Source organism: Zootoca vivipara, chromosome 2 (assembly GCF_965207765.1).
Source record: "Zootoca vivipara chromosome 2, rZooViv2.hap1.1, whole genome shotgun sequence".
In the NCBI taxonomy this organism is placed as follows: Eukaryota; Metazoa; Chordata; class Lepidosauria; order Squamata; family Lacertidae; genus Zootoca; species Zootoca vivipara.
In genome coordinates, this window is record NC_142584.1 from 49,776,474 (window position 1) to 49,794,972 (window position 18,499).

The following is an 18,499-nucleotide window of genomic DNA, read 5'->3' on the forward strand; positions in this document are numbered from 1 at the left end:
TCCTGGACCACAATGACATAAAGTTTGTCTAAAATAGGAGCTCATGCAGGTTTCTGTTGCTATTGAGCAGCATGCCTAATTTCTTCCACGTCATGACTCTTTTTTAACAATTCCAGGTAATGATAATTTCCCTACTTATGTGCTTAAACAGAAATCCTTGGATTGTGCAACTGATCTTCTCAGGAATTGCATGCCTGATACAACAGGTCTTATTTGAGGTTTTTCTCGAAGGATTACATAGTAACATGGCAAAACATCAGCGGTCTTGAGGACGGTGAAGATGATTATTATTTGGTGAGTTGCCACAACTATATTTGGTACTGTACAGGGAGAAAGCACATGTCCCCAGAACCATCATAGACACATGACCTTGAACCAGATTTTGTTTCTCCAGACTCTGAGAGCAGAGTCAGCCTTTGGCAGTTGCACAATCAGGCATGCATGGTATATAATGTGCTTCAGAAAACAGCCTAAAAGTATTACAAGGCAGTGATTTTTTTTAATTGTTAAATATATTATTTGTTAAACAATATATTACAATATTGATTGGGCCTTCTGCACTTTGAACATCTTTATGTTCAGAATAGGGCTGATGTTATGAGGAGTGAATTGAAGGCACTCTCCCGGGAACTCCATCTTGGAGTGGTTCCCAAACATTTGATTCTGAGTCTGCTGGAGGACTGCCACAGGCCGTTATTGTAAAACAAACTTCTCTTGCTAAGCAAAATCTAGGCAAAATGGACCTGTGACCTTCTGAGAGGTCCATGAGACCTGAGCTGATGTAAAACTAGAAACTGGATTCAGAGAAAGTTTCACATCCAGAATTTGCACAGTGGGAGTGATTAGCAGTTCATTGCTTTCAGTTGCCATGTCAATGAACAATAACCTATTTATGAATTCATTTTTTTCCAACATTTATATCTTACTTTGTAATCTCTTTGGGGCCTTCAAGACAGCTCATGAAACAAAATTAAAATGAATCACGATATCTTAAACAAAACACCCTAATATACCATGCATCATTGCTTAGAGAGAAACAGCTACAATCAAATGCAGCCGCCACACACACCTCAAATAACTTTTTAGTTATAAAAAGAAGAAGTAGTGATCAGTTGCCTAAAGCTAGAGAGGAATCCACCTTTTGAAGAAAAGAATTCTCAGTGGGAACACTCAGCCCTGTAGCCAGGGTGAGACAAATGGCTGCACTACCCCTCTTACAACTGTGTCATGCACCCATTTTTTTGGGGGGGGGGTTGTCTTTTTAATTTGTGACATGATGGACAATGACAGCCTCCATTTAAAGTAGAACAGAAGCAATTAATAGGAGTCTCTGAAAAATTCAGTGAATACGTCAGGGCAAATGCACTGCAAAAAACACCTCATTTTCTATCAGCTTAGTACATACGTAACTGTCAACCGTCACTAGTCTTCACAAAGTTTGTTAAGCTTCACCATATATATGTTCAGTTTTCTATAATTATTTGTGAACATACTCTTCCCCCTATGAGTGTGTATGTACAATGATAGCATTCTCAAAACATAATTTGTCAAGTAAAACACATGCTGCAGTTATAGTATACCATTTTACACTGAAACAGCGATCATATGAATATTTTATTGGGGGCCCACTTTTCACCATAGACGTTAGTTACTGAAGCTACAAGTTGAACTCTGGCTACCAAATCAGGATAGGTTACACTTTTACTACTCCTTTTTATAGTCCTGCATGGTGATAGGGTAGGAGGGATGCTATGGATCTTGTTGCCAATCCAAAAACTCAAACTCTTTTCCTAATTCTATACCAACTTTCTTAGGATCAATTTTAAAAAATATTATTTTTACTCCTTCAATTATAGACAATGTCTGCTTACACAAACATTGTATTGTGTCAATGCAAAACCCAGGGTCTTCCAGCTGTTTTTATTTTTCAAAGTCATTTTTGACATCACAAAAGCTGCTGTAGCTATGATTCACAAACCTTTGGCTCAAAAGTATATTGCTTACATGAGAAGAAGACTTCCAAGAGTGAACAAAGCAGCAAACAGTAAAAATGGAATAACCCCTCAAGACTGTTTCCCACATATCCTAATGCCATCTATTCTGTAAACCGCCCTGAGAAATCATCATCATCATCAACAACAACAACATTCGTCAACAGGTTTACCACTCCTATCAGCCAATCACCCATTCCCACCACCCTTCTGAGTAATAGTCCTCCCCACCCTCTGACTATACATAAGGGTCTGGTGACTTCTGTTTCAGTGTATCTGAAGAAGTGTGCATGCACACAAAAGCTCATACCTATGACAAACTTAGTTGGTCTCTAAGGTGCTATCAGAAGGAATTTGTTTCTTTGTTTGTTTTGATCATCATTATCATCATCTTTACTCAGACACAGATCTTTGAACACAAAATAGTGCTGACTTACATTAGCTGAATAGTACACACACACACTCAGAACACCAATTTTTTCAGCAAAATACGTGGAAATAGCTGCTTGAGGACAGAGTGGTTTAAAAACATGGGAGCTATTCCCAGAAGATACAAGCAATGCGAATTTTGTACTTAGAAATCTTGCTTTGGTAGAAAGTGGTTTGCAGCGGTTAGAAGGCAGAGTATGTTCCATGCTCATGGCCATTGCCGTCCATGTGCTATTAACCTCAAGTATGGATCGCTGCGATGCACTTGATGTGGGGCTGGCCTTGATCACTGCACCACCTCATCAGGAGGTCTGTTCTGTACAATTTAAGAATAGGGCTTTAAGCATGGCAGCATCTACCCTTAGGAACTCTTGTTACATATCAGACTGGTGCCACGTCTACTATCTTTTTGGCACCTATTGAAGATCTTTATTTTCCAACAAGGCTTCAAGGTGAAGATTGTTATTTCAGTTGGTATCTATATTGAAGTTGAAATAGATTTTGTATATGATGTAGTAGCAGCAGCATTTTTTATGTTTGGTCATAAATCATAACAAAATCATTCAGAGCTGAGCCATGAATTTGGATCTTAATTTCCAGGCTGCCAACACAAATAGAGAAACACAATTTTCCCTAATTGTCTCCTATTTTTTCTAACAACAAAAAGCATGCAAATAAACTTGGTTTGACACTCGGTGGGCCTTTAGAGAATGCTATATATACAGTTTGGGACCAGGGACTAAAATATAATCTCACCCCAGATATACCCAATTGTTTGTTTGTTTTTAATATATTTATTGATTTTACAAAATGAAACATACAACACACAAAAAAACACATAAGGTATACATTAACACATACAAACACTACATTAAACAAAAATCAAAAACATTCTTCTATCAAAAAATTATATCTTTGTCGACTTCCTCCAATCCCTCCCCTATCTTGATTCCATTCTTCTTAATAATTATCTAAACAAATTATATCACTTATTAACTTATAACTGATTAAATTATAATCACTTATAATTATCTCAAAATACAATTCTATTCTTATTAAATCTTAAAACTCAATACAATAACAACACTTAACTAAATCTTAATATATAATAATAACTCAACTAATACTCTTCCACAACCTCTTTATACTTCCAAATCTTTTAATAAAAACTACTAATCTTACAATTCTTTTCTAAATAAACTTTAAATTTCTTCCAAACTTCTTCCACTGATTCTTCCCCCTGGTCCCGGAGTCTCCCAGTCAGCTCGGACAGTTCCATAAATTCTATTAGCTTCATCTGCCAATCGTCCACCATAGATACATCTTCAGTTTTCCAATTATTTGCTAATACTATTCTTGCTGCTGTTGTGGCATACAGAAAAAACGTAGTATCTTTCTTAGGTAATTCCTCTCTAATTATCCCAAGTAAAAAAGGTTCTGGTTTCTTAACAAATGTGTTTTTCAACACTTTCTTCAATTCATTATAAATCTTATCCCAGAAGCTCTTTACTTGGGGGCAAGTCCACCACATATGGTAAAAGGTTCCTTCCACCTTCTTACATTTCCAACATTTATTATCTTGTTTATGATCAGATATACCCAATTGATCCCTGCTCTCTGCAGGAGAGGTCATCCTTCAGATCTCATCTCATCACAAGGAAGTCTATTCTGTACAATGTAGAAATTGGCCTTTTGGTGTGCCTACACAAGGAAATCAATCTGTAATTGACTGTGAACACTCAGTTGAAACTGAAATAACCCACTACCTATGGAACTCCCTTTCATTACATATCTAGCAGGTGTCATCTTTATTTCCTTTTTGGTTCTTGTTGCATACTTTTTCTTTTTAAACACACCTTTGTGTGGAGAGCTTTATCCCAGTCTTTTATCTGTATTAGTGTAGACATTGTATTTAAATATGTTTTGTTGTTAATGATTTTTATGGTTAAATCACTTTGTCATGTTTCATGGGGAGTGATTTATAAATGAAATGAAACAAACAAAGGAGATATATCCCTGCCCCAAGCAGCTTACAAACAGGACCTTAGGGTGCCATTTTGTGGGGGGAAAGCCACATAATTAGCATCACTAGGCCGGTAGTTCTAGGTCTTTAAAATTTACAGGAGTTCCATGGAATAAAATTCATAGAAAACTTTTTGGAATGTTTAAAGGAGATCTTAGTTAGCTTGGAACTTAAGTAGCTTCTTCTTCATTTATCATTAACCGCAAAGAGCCCAAGCAAATACAACTACAATCCAGAAACAAAAGAGCATAAAAAGACAAAACAATCTGGTGAAGCCGGAGGGCAACATGGTTTAAGATACCGGTGACATCTCAAGCATATGATGAGACATCTCAAAGAGCAGTGTATTTCAACAACAAAGTGCTTGCTGTTTATTGTACATTTGACCTGCCTGGCCAGAAGTAATTCATATTGACAGACTTAAATCTTTTGTTTTGATAATTCACTTGCCTAAAATGACAGAAGAAGCAAAAAAGGTTCCTCGCCTCCTTTCTTTGGCCAAGGGCCCACATCAGCTAATAAAAATATTGCTAATTGCTGAGGCAGTGCTTACAAGTCAAAGCTTTTAGAATATATATTTTGATAGTGGATGATATTTCAGATCATTTGCTGAGGACTAGGAGGAGAAGGCAATTTGGCATGTTGTACAGGAAGAAATGCCTGCTTGACAAAGCATCGTATTAATGAGGTAAACGACTACTTCAGCACAGTGGGAGAGATCAGGATGTAAATATCAGGGCGTAACCCTGCAGAGGAAAATCCTCTAAAGACTTGTTGAAAGATGTGGTATCAAATGAATTGCTTGCTTCTTAGAAACTGCTTTGATATTTATTGGTTCAAATTGCTCCAGTGACTCACCCCTTGCATAAGCTTTCATGGCCCATTTTAATCTTGACATTTCGGGAAGCCAGTCTGATGCAGGATAATGACTAGGTTTTCAAAGGATCAAAATGAAAAAGGAGAAGCTGGGCTGTAATAATTATAGTCTGGCAACATATAGTTTCACATAATCTGAGTTGAGTAAAGTGATAATATAATAATGAGCAGAGCTATAATACCAAGAAAGATTACAGAAAATGGAGCTCTCACTTTGGCTAAATTGGGCAAAATTGTATTTTGATATGTGTGTCTGTCTATGTTGAAAGCAAAGTAAATATTGCTTGCCTTGTTTGTGTGTATGTTTTGAAAGCTAGGTCATCATCTTATTATACTAAGAAGTTGGTCCATACAAGGAAGTTCTACAGGTTTGTGTGATCTGAAGTCTCCTTGCTTAGGATGGCAGCCAAGGAAGGCTAACCACCTGACACTCCTTTTCTATGTATGAAGATGCAGAGAGAGAATTGTGCCACCATAGCTACAGCCTGAAGTGGGATAAACCCATTGTGTTGTATTGTCTGCCAGGAGCAGTCCTGTATCTGGTACCTCCATTGTACACATCTCAAGGTCCACATTTTCACCTAGACCAACCTCAGTCCAAAGTGCTCTGGAGGCAGCCAATTTAGCTCAGGGTCCAAGGCCAAGACTACTTCAGAAAAAGACAGTTCTCGTTCTACCCATCCATATTCAGCATTGGGATTTGTTTTGTTTTAAAGCTATAACTTTTTCATCTTGACAAAAATAGGTGAAATTTGCAGGCATAGTAGTCCCTCTGAAGTGTATATAACTGGCCAAAAAATAAGGCAAATAGGCTAAGGTGTTTTTGTTTGTTTGTTTTTTGGTCCCATGCACCTTTAAAGGTTTATTTACTTAATATTTTATATTAAAAACAAAATAAAACAGGAAATGTCTATAACTTGGAGGAAGTTGAGAAGGAGCAGTCTTCACTTTAACTTTGGGAAATGTAGGATTGCCTTCGAATAAACAAATATCCTCCTGGTTATTATGGAAGGAGGAATAAGAAAACCCCAACACTTCCCAGAGTTCATGTCTTCAGAAGCAACTTGGAATACAGGAGTATGTATATTAGAACCAGGTTTCAGCTTTAGCCTTAACTGCTGCTTCCCCTTGCCCCCCTCAGAATTGGTTAAGAATGAGTGAAAAAAAGCGTGACGGAAAATGGCAAAATTGTGAGTTGGTGTTGAGCACTGTAGGCCAAGGTGAAACTCAGAGGGGAGAGGTTTGGCTCAGCTTCTAATGTCTAGTGGATTACATCCTTACTGAAAAAGCAAACGACGAGTCTATGGCAGCATTTCTTCCTCGTTTAGATCCAACACTTCACCAGATTGAGCCAGGAAGCTTAGTTTATTTCTGACACAGTTCAAAACCTTCCTGAGGCAAGATCTTCTCCCTCAGTCAGTCAAAGATGTCTGGCCAAACCATTAGTGGCCCCACTTATCAAGACTGAGACAGACAGTTTGGCTCCCACAGATGTCAGAATCTGGATTTTATATATATATTCAAGCATGGAGACCATTTACTCTACTGCTTTTGGGACCTATTTCAAACCTGGGTTGCCCCCCTTCCCCCAGAATAAACTGAGTATGTGCATGGCAACCTGATGAATTGGTGAACTGGCCCTTATGCCAACAAATCCCCAATGTACACATCATGATTTGCCTGAGAAAATTGACATAGGTTCATTTAGCTAGTGCTAGTGACACATGCTAGTGGTGGCTGATCTACACTGCCAGTTTATCATGATAGACCCAAATCTGAGCATCTATCATTAGGCAGTGATCTTCAAACCCTCACCATCGAAAAGTCTCCCATATCGAAGAACGTTCTGTGAAGTAAACGGCATAGCTTTCATAGTTCAAAAATGTAGCCCAGGAAGCCAAAAATTACCGTAAGGCTATCTCAGATAGCGATCTATCTAGAGAAACAGCAAATATCTCTTTGCATAAAACCACAAGTGTGGATGTGGCCAAAATTAAACCGAGGGTGCTGGCTTTAAGTACTCACTGGAGACACCAGTAATAATGTTTTATTGGGTGCACCCTCCACATCATAATGGACTTTGATGAAATAATGAAGTACTTGTGGTGCCTGTGAAGCTAAGCAGGCAGCGTTGCCAGCGACAGACCTCCCATGAATAAAATCGCCTTGGTAGCAACACTCTGCTTAGAGAGTCAGCAAACCAGAAATGCTGGCAACCAACCCACTTCCTATGTGACTTACCCCCGCCCCTCACACTTCTATTTCTTGAGCCTTGAAAACAACCATCATTTGTCTTTTTCAGTCTGTGGTTAATAGATATGTCTAGAGGATTTCATTTTTTAAAAAAAGAAAAATTGACTGAGTTTGCTGAGCACAGCAACCAAAATGAGTGACAAATCTGTATCTGGCACTGGTACCAAGTAAAGGCTCAGTCTAACCAAATGAACTTAGAAATCCCATTGATGTAAGTGGGAGACACAGAGTTAAGCTCCTGCTTTAACCCTGCCACTGCAACTAGCAGGTCTAGAAAGTTCAATTTTGGTGGATAACAGGGGGAAATATTTCACACAGAATTATGAATTAAGAAGTTTGAACAGACCAGTGGTTGTTAACATAAATGAAAATTAAGTGAAGGATCAACATCGGAATGGTTTGTTGACTAATTAAGAAATGCAATTTGGTATTACTGTAGATTATGAGTGCACCGCGAAATTCAGAACATGGGAAGCCACCCAAACATATATAATATGGAATTTATATTTGGCTTTTTATTGTAAAGTAGTACCTCAGTTTACAAACACAATTGGTTCCGGAAGTCTGTACTTAACCTGAAGCGTACTTAACCTGAAGCGAACTTTCCCACTGAAAGTAATGGAAAGTGGATTAATCTGTTCCAGACGGGTCTGCGGAGTACACAACCTGAAGCGTACTTAACCCGAGGTATGAGTGTAATTGGTTCCGGAAGTCCGTACTTAACCTGAAGCGTACTTAACCTGAAGCGAACTTTCTTATTGAAAGTAATGGAAAGTGTATTAATCCGTTCCAGACAGTTCCACGGAGTACTTAAACTGAAAATACTCAAACTGAGGCGTACTTAAACCAAGGTATGACTGTATTGTAATTTGGAATGTTTTAATGTGGTTCTTATTGGATCATTAAAATGGAAAACTTAATAAATATTATAATAAAAAAGAAAGTTCATTTTTGGTAGGACAGCTTTTTCCTATGCATGTGTCTGAGGAAACAAAGGAGCGTAAGCACTCAACCAAAAATACTCTCACTTAAGTTTCCATTTCACCATCCAATTTGGGGGGCATTTTACACATTACATTTTTAGGTAATCCCTGCTGAGTTTATATATGGTTGCAAACCTAAGTTTGCTTCTGTGTAATGTGTGAAAAGGGCTAGACTGTGAGAGTACAAAAAGAGGAAGTCATTATAGTTGGTATATTCACTCTGTTCTTTACATACATTTTTGTTCACACTTTAGAACATGGTATAAACATCTGCTAATTGAACTAATTAGATTCCTTTCTCTCCCAGTTGTCCCAAGAGCTAATTGGTGCAGTTTATGTCATTTGTACTGACATCAAATAAATAAAACACACTATGGCGATTAAAAGAGCTCTGCTTCCAACAAATAAGGGATGAAATAAAAATTATGAGTAAGCCTGATTCACAAATCTGACAACACCCTTTAGATTTTGGAGTGGCAGAGGTCCAAATGCTAATCCTGATGAATTAATAAATGCTTGTGGATTGTGAGATGAATCCTGAATGAGATGCACTTTCTAGTAACAGATCTAATTAAGATGAAATCCATAATTGTGGCAACTGCCATGAAGTCAAATTGTTACAAGACATCTTTTCTGTTTAGCAGCCAAATTCTTAAAAGAACTGCATGGCATCTTGTTAAATAAAATCCAAGCCTTGCTGTGGAACTATGGCCAGTGAAGACCATAGTTCCATAGCATTTCTCAGGCAAACAGCTTTGTGTGTTCAGAGCCAGAGACCTCCCCCCTAAATAAAAACACATTTGACTCAAATTTTAGTTTGGTTTTTGGCAGAATTTATTGATTACAGAAAGTGAGTGGTTGCATAGGCTCTGGTTCGACGAGCTCCCTGCACTCTTGCAGGTAGTGCTGACCCAGAGCTCTATCGTAGGTCAGCCAAGGGTGAACACCTGAGGTAGGTAGAAAGCCCAGGGACAGCCTCTGTTCACTCCTCAGATGCTCCCCTGGACTCAGGCACGGGCACAACCCCCTTGGGGGTTGACCAAGCCAAGTTGAGTCCCTGGATTCCTTTAAAGAGATGACGAGACCGTTCTCCCATCCCTATCACCTGAACCAGTGCCTATCCGCAACCTTACAACATGTGGCAATTTGCTATGCAGCAGGCGAAACCCAAATGGCAAGAACCAATCAGCCAAGTGGGGGAAATTCCTGCCATGCCCCTGTCCCAATGACAGACGACACACGACGGCATAGCAAGGTCAATTGCAAAATGCCCTAAATATAGGGAGAGGTGGGCGGGTGTTCCGATGCAAAAGAGGAAGCTCTGAGTCACATGCATAGGTATATATAGGTCACTTGATCCATTTAGACAGTACCCCATTGGCCAGATTAAACCCAGCAATGAGGGACCTACCAATCAGGTGTTGTTGCTGTCCAATATACCCACCGACAGCACGAGGGTCGGTCTCCAGGTCTCACCGCAACATGTGCCCTCTTTTAGGGAGGACACACTTTATGAACAGGTGTCCGCAAGTAGTTTCCCCTAGACATCCATGCTTCTTATTTGTGTTGCCTGACTGATCACATTAAATCAAATCTGCTTCAGGAGATTTTTTTATTTTTTTATTGGGGGGGGGTGTTATGCACCTCTTGCAAATACATTCTTATACATACTGTTATTGAGCTGAGAAGCAAAGAGGTAAGTAGTAAGCTCTCTAGCTGTTCCTTACCAAGCTTGTTAACAAGGAACAGCTCTCTAATGTTTCTTTTACCTGGAAAAGGTTAAGACACACTCTGCCATCTTAATCTACCTACACAGAAGAACAAAAGCAGACAAATAAGAGGCCCAATTATCTCTCCTGGAGATCTGAGCCTACTCCATACTGTAGTTCTTGTGCCTGCTTAATTAGCCAATACCATTGCACCTAGTGAAGAGTGAGAAGCCAAGCACAGATAAGAATATTGCCTCACGCTTTTTGCTATGTTGTTACATCACCCATGCAGCTATTATCATCAATTAACAGAATGTTTAAGCTGCAATGGATGTTTAAGCTGCAAGGTTAGACAAGGAATGAAACTGGGTGGAGTTAAGAGAGATTGATGCCAGGTCTCTAAAAAACAGAGCAGAAGAATCACTTCCTGAAACATGAAAAAAAAAGAGAGAAAATGGGAGTGATCCATGTCCTCTTGAACTTTGTGTAAATTTCTCATATATTAAAATCTTTATAAATTGTACAATACATCCATAGGCAACAGTCACTCTATACTTGACTGTTGTTGTTTTTTACATCTGGGCTCAGTTTGAAAACATTTGTGGATCCTAATATACTATTGTACTGCACCTTGTGTATAGTTAACTTTTTCTTTTCTTTCTTTTGCCACAGTGACATTTAAAATAGAATCAATCCTGTCTGAGTGCCCAAGAAAAAGCATTGAGAGGTTGACTCTAAAATGTCCACAGACACAAGTTTTCCTCCACACTGTTATTTATCGAATTCTCTTATCGAATTTCTACCCACTTTTCTCTAGATGCATAGGCATCAAGTCCTATGGGCTGAGGTATCTTCACTCCACTCTAAATTGTTTAACAGGGAGCTCACACATACCCTGTATTGAAGGTGGAAAGGAGGCCAAGCGCTGAACGTAGCAGTGCCCGCACCACCCTGCTGCCCGTGCCACTGCCTCCACTTCCTCCTCTTCCCATCACTGCTGCAGGGCTCTTGGCAGAAGTGGCTGCGGTGATGACAGCTTGGGCACTTCCACAAGCAGCCAGCCCTCCTGCAGCCAGGCAGCCCTGCTACAGCACTGCCTTGCCACTGCCGTCTATCCCGCCACTACCACTGACTGGCTGCTGTGGGTGACGAAGCAGTGGCTCCCACTCCAGTTGTGCCAGCCTCAGCCAGGCCACAACCTGGCTGGCAAGAATCTCACCTGGTCTGCCACCAGGCTTGATTGGCTGGGCTGGGCGCTTGGCCTCCTCCTGGTTTTACATGCACCTGTGGTGTGCAGTGTGTGATGTCACAGGTGTGACCTGGCACTGAGCCCCCTCAATGTTGGGCCCAAGGCTGTGCCTCTGTCTAGATGTCATTCTTCAACCTATCATTCTTTCTGCTGCCTGAACAGTAGCCTTCCTCATCCAGGGATAGGGAACCTCCCGCAAAACCTCTCTACCCACCCAGCTTTCGAGACTCTCCCTAGGCTGCATTTCCTCCTCAGCTACTCCCTCGCCAACCATACTTTGCTTCCTCCTTGAGTGTTTTTGCAGGGCTGGAATGTTTCCTTTAACTCTGATAATAACTCTTACTTACCTGGGTGGAGGATAGAGAGGGGTATGTATGAATAGAAACTATCCTACTGTGCAAAGGCTAAATTTACATTTGTTTCCCCCCCCCCCCACTTTTGCCTTTGGCTCTACCCACCATTAGCATGTGCCCACTGGAAGATTGGCCAGACAGGAATGTGGCCCTCCATCAAAAAATAGATTCCCTACCCCTGCCCTAATCCCTCTCAGGTCTGAGGAACCTTGTGCATCCTTTTTTGTTTCCAGGGAGTGTGATATCAAACGCCACAACCATCCTAAGATAGTTCATTCCACTGCTCAGTTCCTAGGAATTTGCCTTTAACTTCTTGTTTCTTGTCCCTTTCTCTATATGGCATGGGAGAGTTATTCTCCACCTTCTATATGCCAACCTTCTAAGTCTTGAGCTGGGGCCTCCACTGGCCAGACTTTGCTACATCACTTCCTGTACCATGTGGGAATTCAACAAGCCAGCTAGACCAGGCTCCGTAGGACAAGGGCATCCCCTAGGCTGCAGTACCAGCCTGAGTTCTGTCCGCAGACACCAATAATTGAATGTGGTCAGTTGACCTTGCAGCCCAGTCAAGAGACACCAGGCCCTTTGAAGCCCTTCCTGCTGTGCTGATGTTCTGAGCCACTTGCCCCATCTAGAAACACAAAGTGGCACTTGCCTCATCTTGCACCTACCCTACTTCTCCTCATCCTGGGAATTCTCAGAAATCTCCAAATCAGTGGAGTTTTGAAAGTTTCGGTCCAACCTCTTGATTCAAAATAGTGTCCAGTTGTGTCCAAACATAGATGAAAACTTTCTCTTATGAACCATCATTCAAAATTTGGTTAAAAGATTTTGACTGATGGATGGCAGCTGACAGATTGAGGTTGAATCCTGACAAGACAGAAGTACTGTTTGTGGGGGACAGGAGGCGGGCAGGTGTGGAGGACTCCCTGGTCCTGAATGGGGTAACTGTGCCCCTGAAGGACCAGGTGCGCAGCCTGGGAGTCATTTTGGACTCACAGTTGTCCATGGAGGCTCAGGTCAATTCTGTGTCCATGGCAGCTGTCTATCAGCTCCATCTGGTACGCAAGCTGAGACCCTACCTCCACGTGGACTGTCTTGCCAGAGTGGTGCATACTCTAGTTATCTCTCGCTTGGACTACTGCAATGCAGTCTATGTGGGGCTACCTTTGAAGGTGACCCGGAAACTACAACTAATCCAGAAAGCGGCAGCTAGACTGGTGACTGGGAGCAGCCGCCGAGACCATATAACACTGGTCTTGAAAGACCTACATTGGCTCCCAGTACATTTCCGAGCACAATTCAAAGTGTTGGTGCTGACCTTTAAAGCCCTAAACGGCCTCGGTCCAATTTCAGCTGCCTGTAGTGCAGATAGTTGGGAAACAAACAGCGCTGTAGTAGAGCAGAGATAGGCAAGGACAGAGCACCACCACTTATTTCACAGCATCTTCTGATGTACTGTAAGCCAAATGCATAAGTTTTTCTCATAGAGAAAAACATCCAATAATCTAAGCAGTGGGAAAGGTAGGTTATATTATTTTGAGACAAAAAAGAAGAAAGTCACTGACTCACAGTTCTATTAGATTCTAGTTCTATTTAGAAAAAATACCTCACAAATTTATTTTAAGTAGGCTCCTCCCTTCATATGGATTTGAGAGACCCCAGTATAATATAACTTTAAAGGCGCTGACCTTTAAAGCCCTAAACGGCCTCCGTCCTGTATACCTGAAGGAGCGTCTCCACCCCCATCGTTCAGCCCGGACTCTGAGATCCAGCGCTGAGGGCCTTCTGGCAGTTCCCTCACTGCGAGAAGCAAAGCTACAGGGAACCAGGCAGAGGGCCTTCTTGGTAGTGGCACCCGCCCTGTGGAACGCCCTCCCATCAGATGTCAAAGAGAAAAACAACTACCAGACTTTTAGAAGACATCTGAAGGCAGCCCTGTTTAAGGAAGCTTTTAATATTTAATAAATTATTTTAATATTCTGTTGGAAGCCGCCCAGAGTGGCTGGGGAAACCCAGACAGATGGGTGGGGTATAAATAATTATTATTATTATTATTATTATTATTATTATTATTATTATTATTATTATTATTCCCAAGAGCAAGTTTTCATCTACGTTTGGACACAATTGGACACAATTTTGATCAAGAGGGTAGACGGAAACTTTCAAAACTGCACTGAATCTAACCTGATTTCAAAACTCCACTGATTTGGAGATTTCTGAGAATTCCCAAGCAATGTCGTGTATGAAGCTGTCAGTAGTTATATAACCCCATTAATCTCCTTTTCACTGGAATAAACATACTCATCCTTTCAGCCTCTTGACATATGTCTTGCATTCTGAAACCATGATCATGTTGGCTCCTCTCTTGGGCTTCCTCCCCAATCAAGCCACAATTTTCTTATCCTGTGGTCCACTAAAACCAAATACAGTCTCCAGCAGAGTAGTGTACATAGCAATTTTCGCTAAATAAACATTTTGAGTGGAATGTTCAGAAGCTTAAAGAAAGGAAATCAGGCCTATTCCAAAGAGGTTGCATTGATCACCACTGAGAGCCTGGGACGTGTACTAAAAATGGCATGCCCAAATATAAACAACACCCTTGCCAAAAGATCAGCGTTGGGCAATAAAACGATTCCAGAAGCCCATAGCCATCACAAAAGCTGTCAAATTTGCACCCTGTCCCACTTCAAACGAAAAAATGACACAGACATGGAAACACCAGGAGCTTTCGCTCTCCTACTTTTAACAACATGTGGTGTGTGGCTGACTGAATCATATGGTGTGTGTTCTTTTGGTTTCTTAAAACAAATTTTTGCTTAACCTCTGCTGTGACCCGGTGAGTAAACACAGCACCAAGATATGCTCAATTTCTATTTCTTTCAAAAACCAGAATGTTTGCTTATGTGGTGACCAGTGGAGGAGAAATGCCTGCTCTGATTAACCCCACAATGAATATTTGCCGCTTCTTGTTTTCCGACATAATTTTCTCTGTGCCTCCTAATTGCAAATGTTCTTGTTTGTGTCGGATACCTAATGCTGATGTATGTCTTTGTTGATTCACGTGTTATACAGTTGATCTCCTCCAGTTAATTAAAGGTCTAGACACAACGTCTGTGAACCTACCTTTAGATATTTGCCCTCGCCATCCCAATACCCTGGGAGTCCAGACAGCAGAATGAATACAAATCCACATGTGCCCAGGACCAGCTCGCTCCCCCACTCCTTCTTGAAATTACTGTGGTTGGAATTTGTGAAACAAGATCAGCTGTCAGGGAAAGGGAAAAGATTATTCGTCTGATGAGGGTTTTCCCCCTCTCTTAAGTCTTCCTTCTTTCTCTTTGCTGCTGAGGTTACAGCCCAAGGGAGCAACATCTAATCATAATGATCAGATGGCGGCAGCAGAAACTAATCTTGACACCTGTAGAGCTCAAGGATGGCACCGAAAAGGGAATGGGAATTGAAAGAAGAAAATGGCTGTTTCATATGGTCATCCTGCTGCATAAACAGCAGCTTACAGAATGGGGGAATGTGATAACAGTGACAGGAAACTACAAAATATACGTCTTCACACAGCATGGACATTTCTCCTGCAAGAGACTGTGGTGGGCGCCAGCTTGGGTGGATTTAAAAGATGAGACAAATGCATGCAGGAAAAACTATCAGGGGCTACTAACCCAGATGGATATGTTCTGTCTCCACTGTCAGAGACAGCATGCTTCTAAATACCAGTTGCTGGAAACTGAGTGCTGTTGTACTCAGATCATACTTGCAGGCTTCCCATGGGCACCTATATAAAAACACGTATTTGAAAAAGTACTTATTCTAATACGTTTTTCATCTCAATATTTCTAAGTGTATTTCATCCTAAAGCACATTTTTATGTACAGGCTGACATTCCATCCCTGGACCAATAAGCCCCTCCTAACCAATAGCACCTTGTTGACCTTCATCTAGCCCATCACTGACTTGAGACACTACAAGAAGGCATCTGAGGATTCTGAAATGGTGCAACAGCCTCTTGGCATTCTATAATAGTGGATGTGGAACTATGAGTAGGAGGAGTATTTTGCCTGGTCCTCATGAATATATTCTCTATACTGTAGAGTCATAGCCACAATGTGACAGCTCCTCACTATTGGGCAGCACAGAAGTGCAGCAAATAAGGATCTCAAGAGGCATATCTGTATATAGATCTTCCTATTTTCCTGGAGCATACTGTAGTGTGTGCAACTCAACATGGAAAGCTGTAGTTACAGGTAGGTAGCCATATTGGTCTGCCCTAGTCGAAACAAAATAAAAAAAATCCATACCAATGATAAACTTAGTTGGTCTCTAAGGTGCTGATGGAAAGCTGTATGAGAGATGTGGAAAGGGCCAATATGACAATATGTTTCCCATTCCTAAACCTCCTGTTTTTGGTAGGCCATATTTAGACCACAGTTCTTTGCAACTGCCAAGTAAAGAGATGAGGAATAAAGTCAAGCTGCGAAACGGGGGCCATGTGGCTAGTAGCATTCCTGCAAAACCCTCCATGTGAGGAATGAGCAAAGTCACATGAGAATATCATACTGGAGGGGGGGATTGTGCGTAAATGGCTGCATTTAATATAACATATATATATAATAGATTTGATATATAATAATTTAATATAAGAGACATAGTTCATATGTTCAGAATAAGAGTGGAAGGACACAGGAAATTATTAATGGCCTTCTAGTGGTATTACACTGATGGGAGCACTCAAAAAACATTGTTATTTTAGACACAAGGGGTAAGATCTATTTGTACCCATCTTCCATTTATGCAACAAGGCTCCACTGCCCTGCAGCCCATTGCGATGGGGCGAGCTCCTGTTGCTCGGTCCCAGCTCCTGCCCACCTAGCAGTTTGAAAGCATGTCAAGTGCAAGTAGGTAAATAGGTACCGCTCCGGCGGGAAGGTAAACAGTGTTTCCGTGGGCTGCTCTGGTTCGCCAGAAGTGGCTTAGTCATGCTGGCCACATGACCCAGAAGCTGACTGCGGACAAACACTGGCTCTCTCGCCAGTAAAGCGAGATGAGCTCCGCAACCCCAGAGTCGTCAAAGACTGGACCTAATGGTCAGGGGTACCTTTACCTTTACAGGTATACTGTCTTGCCAAAGTTAAGGATTTTAAGCCCAACTGATTTCAATGACACCAAATCAAGCAGAAGTTTGGTAAAGCAAGCCTAAACAAAAGTATTCCAAAAGAGCATAGTTCCACTTACTGGCAAGTAAATGTGTTTAGAATTGTAGCCTGAGTGGTCCCAATAGACATCAATGGGATTTGAAGTGCCCAGAAGGTAAAGAAAGGTAGCCAAAATATACATTCTAAAAGTATTATTACTGTCAAGCTAATCTCAGCTATCTGATATTATGCCCTAATGTTTTTTTGGATACTGGGAGTTAATGATGCTGGTAGGGAGCATAATATAATTTGGATGTCTTTCTAGGATTGCAGGCAAACCAAAACAAACCACTCCGGGTTACACAATCAGCAGTGTTCCTCTCAACAGTTATTAACACTGAACATTAATGGAGATGAAGAGCTAGCCTTTCATATTTTTTGAGCATGAATGTACACATGCAGCAATTGTTGGTTTCCTTTTGCTTAATGGGTGTTATGTTCAGTGCCTCAAGCAAATGTGAAGTATGGCAAAATATTTTATGCCCTACTGTACATATTTTGGTGCTCACCGATGCTCACTGCAGTGTTTGCAGAGTTTAACATCTATGTTGCAAAGTACCATTAGCCAAAGCAGCTATGCGGTACCACTGGAGGCAAAGCTGCTAAGAGGTGATTTGGAACAGAGAAATGGTATGTGGGGAAGCTTTTAAACAGCTCTTCCCTTTATTGCTTCTTCATTTCCAGTTCCCCGATCCCAAAGTGGTTTCCCCCCCCCTGTTTGCTTATTTTAAAAGGCAGTTTATTTTGCTTATTTTCATTAGTGTACAGTAGCTACATGCATTTATTTGAAGCATGTAGTATGGCCCTAACAGGTACAGTTAGAGCCATTTCAGTGGTCTGCACTGTGTGTGACTAATATCACTGATAAGTGAATTCTAATAAATGGAGGAATCAAGGGGAAATTCCTTGCTGAATCATGGTTTCAGGGTCAGGTTTCATAACAGCATTTCCTACTACCCACTTATATCGTTTGATTATTAATTATTAATATAATCAATATTGCTAGTATTGTTAATAATAATTAATAATAACAATTATTTAATTTTATATACTACCCTTTATCAGACGATCCCAGGAAGGTGTACAACTTTAAAAACACATTGAAGAACATCAATGATAAAAAGCATAATAAAAACATAAGTGGGCATCTAATGTTACATTGGAAGTCCAAACAAAATGGAACACAACAAGATATTCTTCAGAAAATCCAGGTTTCTGAAGGAAGCGGGATTAGTGCTTTCTGTTTTCATGTTGTTTTCCTAATGTTCCAAAATAGAAATACCTACAAACAGAACCATACTGTATCAAACACCCAGTCTCCCAATCAAATGGCTGTGTATTTGTGGGGAGCATTTTGAAACCATCCCAAATTCTATTTAAAGCCAAGCAAGTAAACAAGGTCGCAGGCTCTCCATTTAAATGA

At 40.8% G+C, this 18,499-nt stretch overlaps 3 long non-coding RNA genes across 3 annotated transcripts in view; 1 reads left to right on the forward strand and 2 right to left on the reverse strand.

Moving 5' to 3' along the window:
• LOC148686851 (uncharacterized) overlaps nt 1–18,499 on the forward strand; it is a 68,648-nt gene that overhangs the window by 35,475 nt on the left and 14,674 nt on the right. The window contains exon 2 of the long non-coding RNA XR_015948123.1: nt 152–294. This is a non-coding gene — a long non-coding RNA (uncharacterized LOC148686851). The remainder of the gene's footprint in view (nt 1–151; nt 295–18,499) is intronic.
• Nucleotides 1–18,499, reverse strand: part of LOC148686852 (uncharacterized) — a 121,263-nt gene that overhangs the window by 7,571 nt on the left and 95,193 nt on the right. The window lies entirely within an intron of this gene.
• Nucleotides 10,310–17,245, reverse strand: LOC148686853 (uncharacterized). Its single transcript, XR_015948122.1, has 4 exons — nt 17,117–17,245; nt 15,547–15,659; nt 14,996–15,137; nt 10,310–10,691 (listed from the first exon to the last, which is right to left on the reverse strand). It is a non-coding gene; the product is annotated as an uncharacterized LOC148686853 (long non-coding RNA).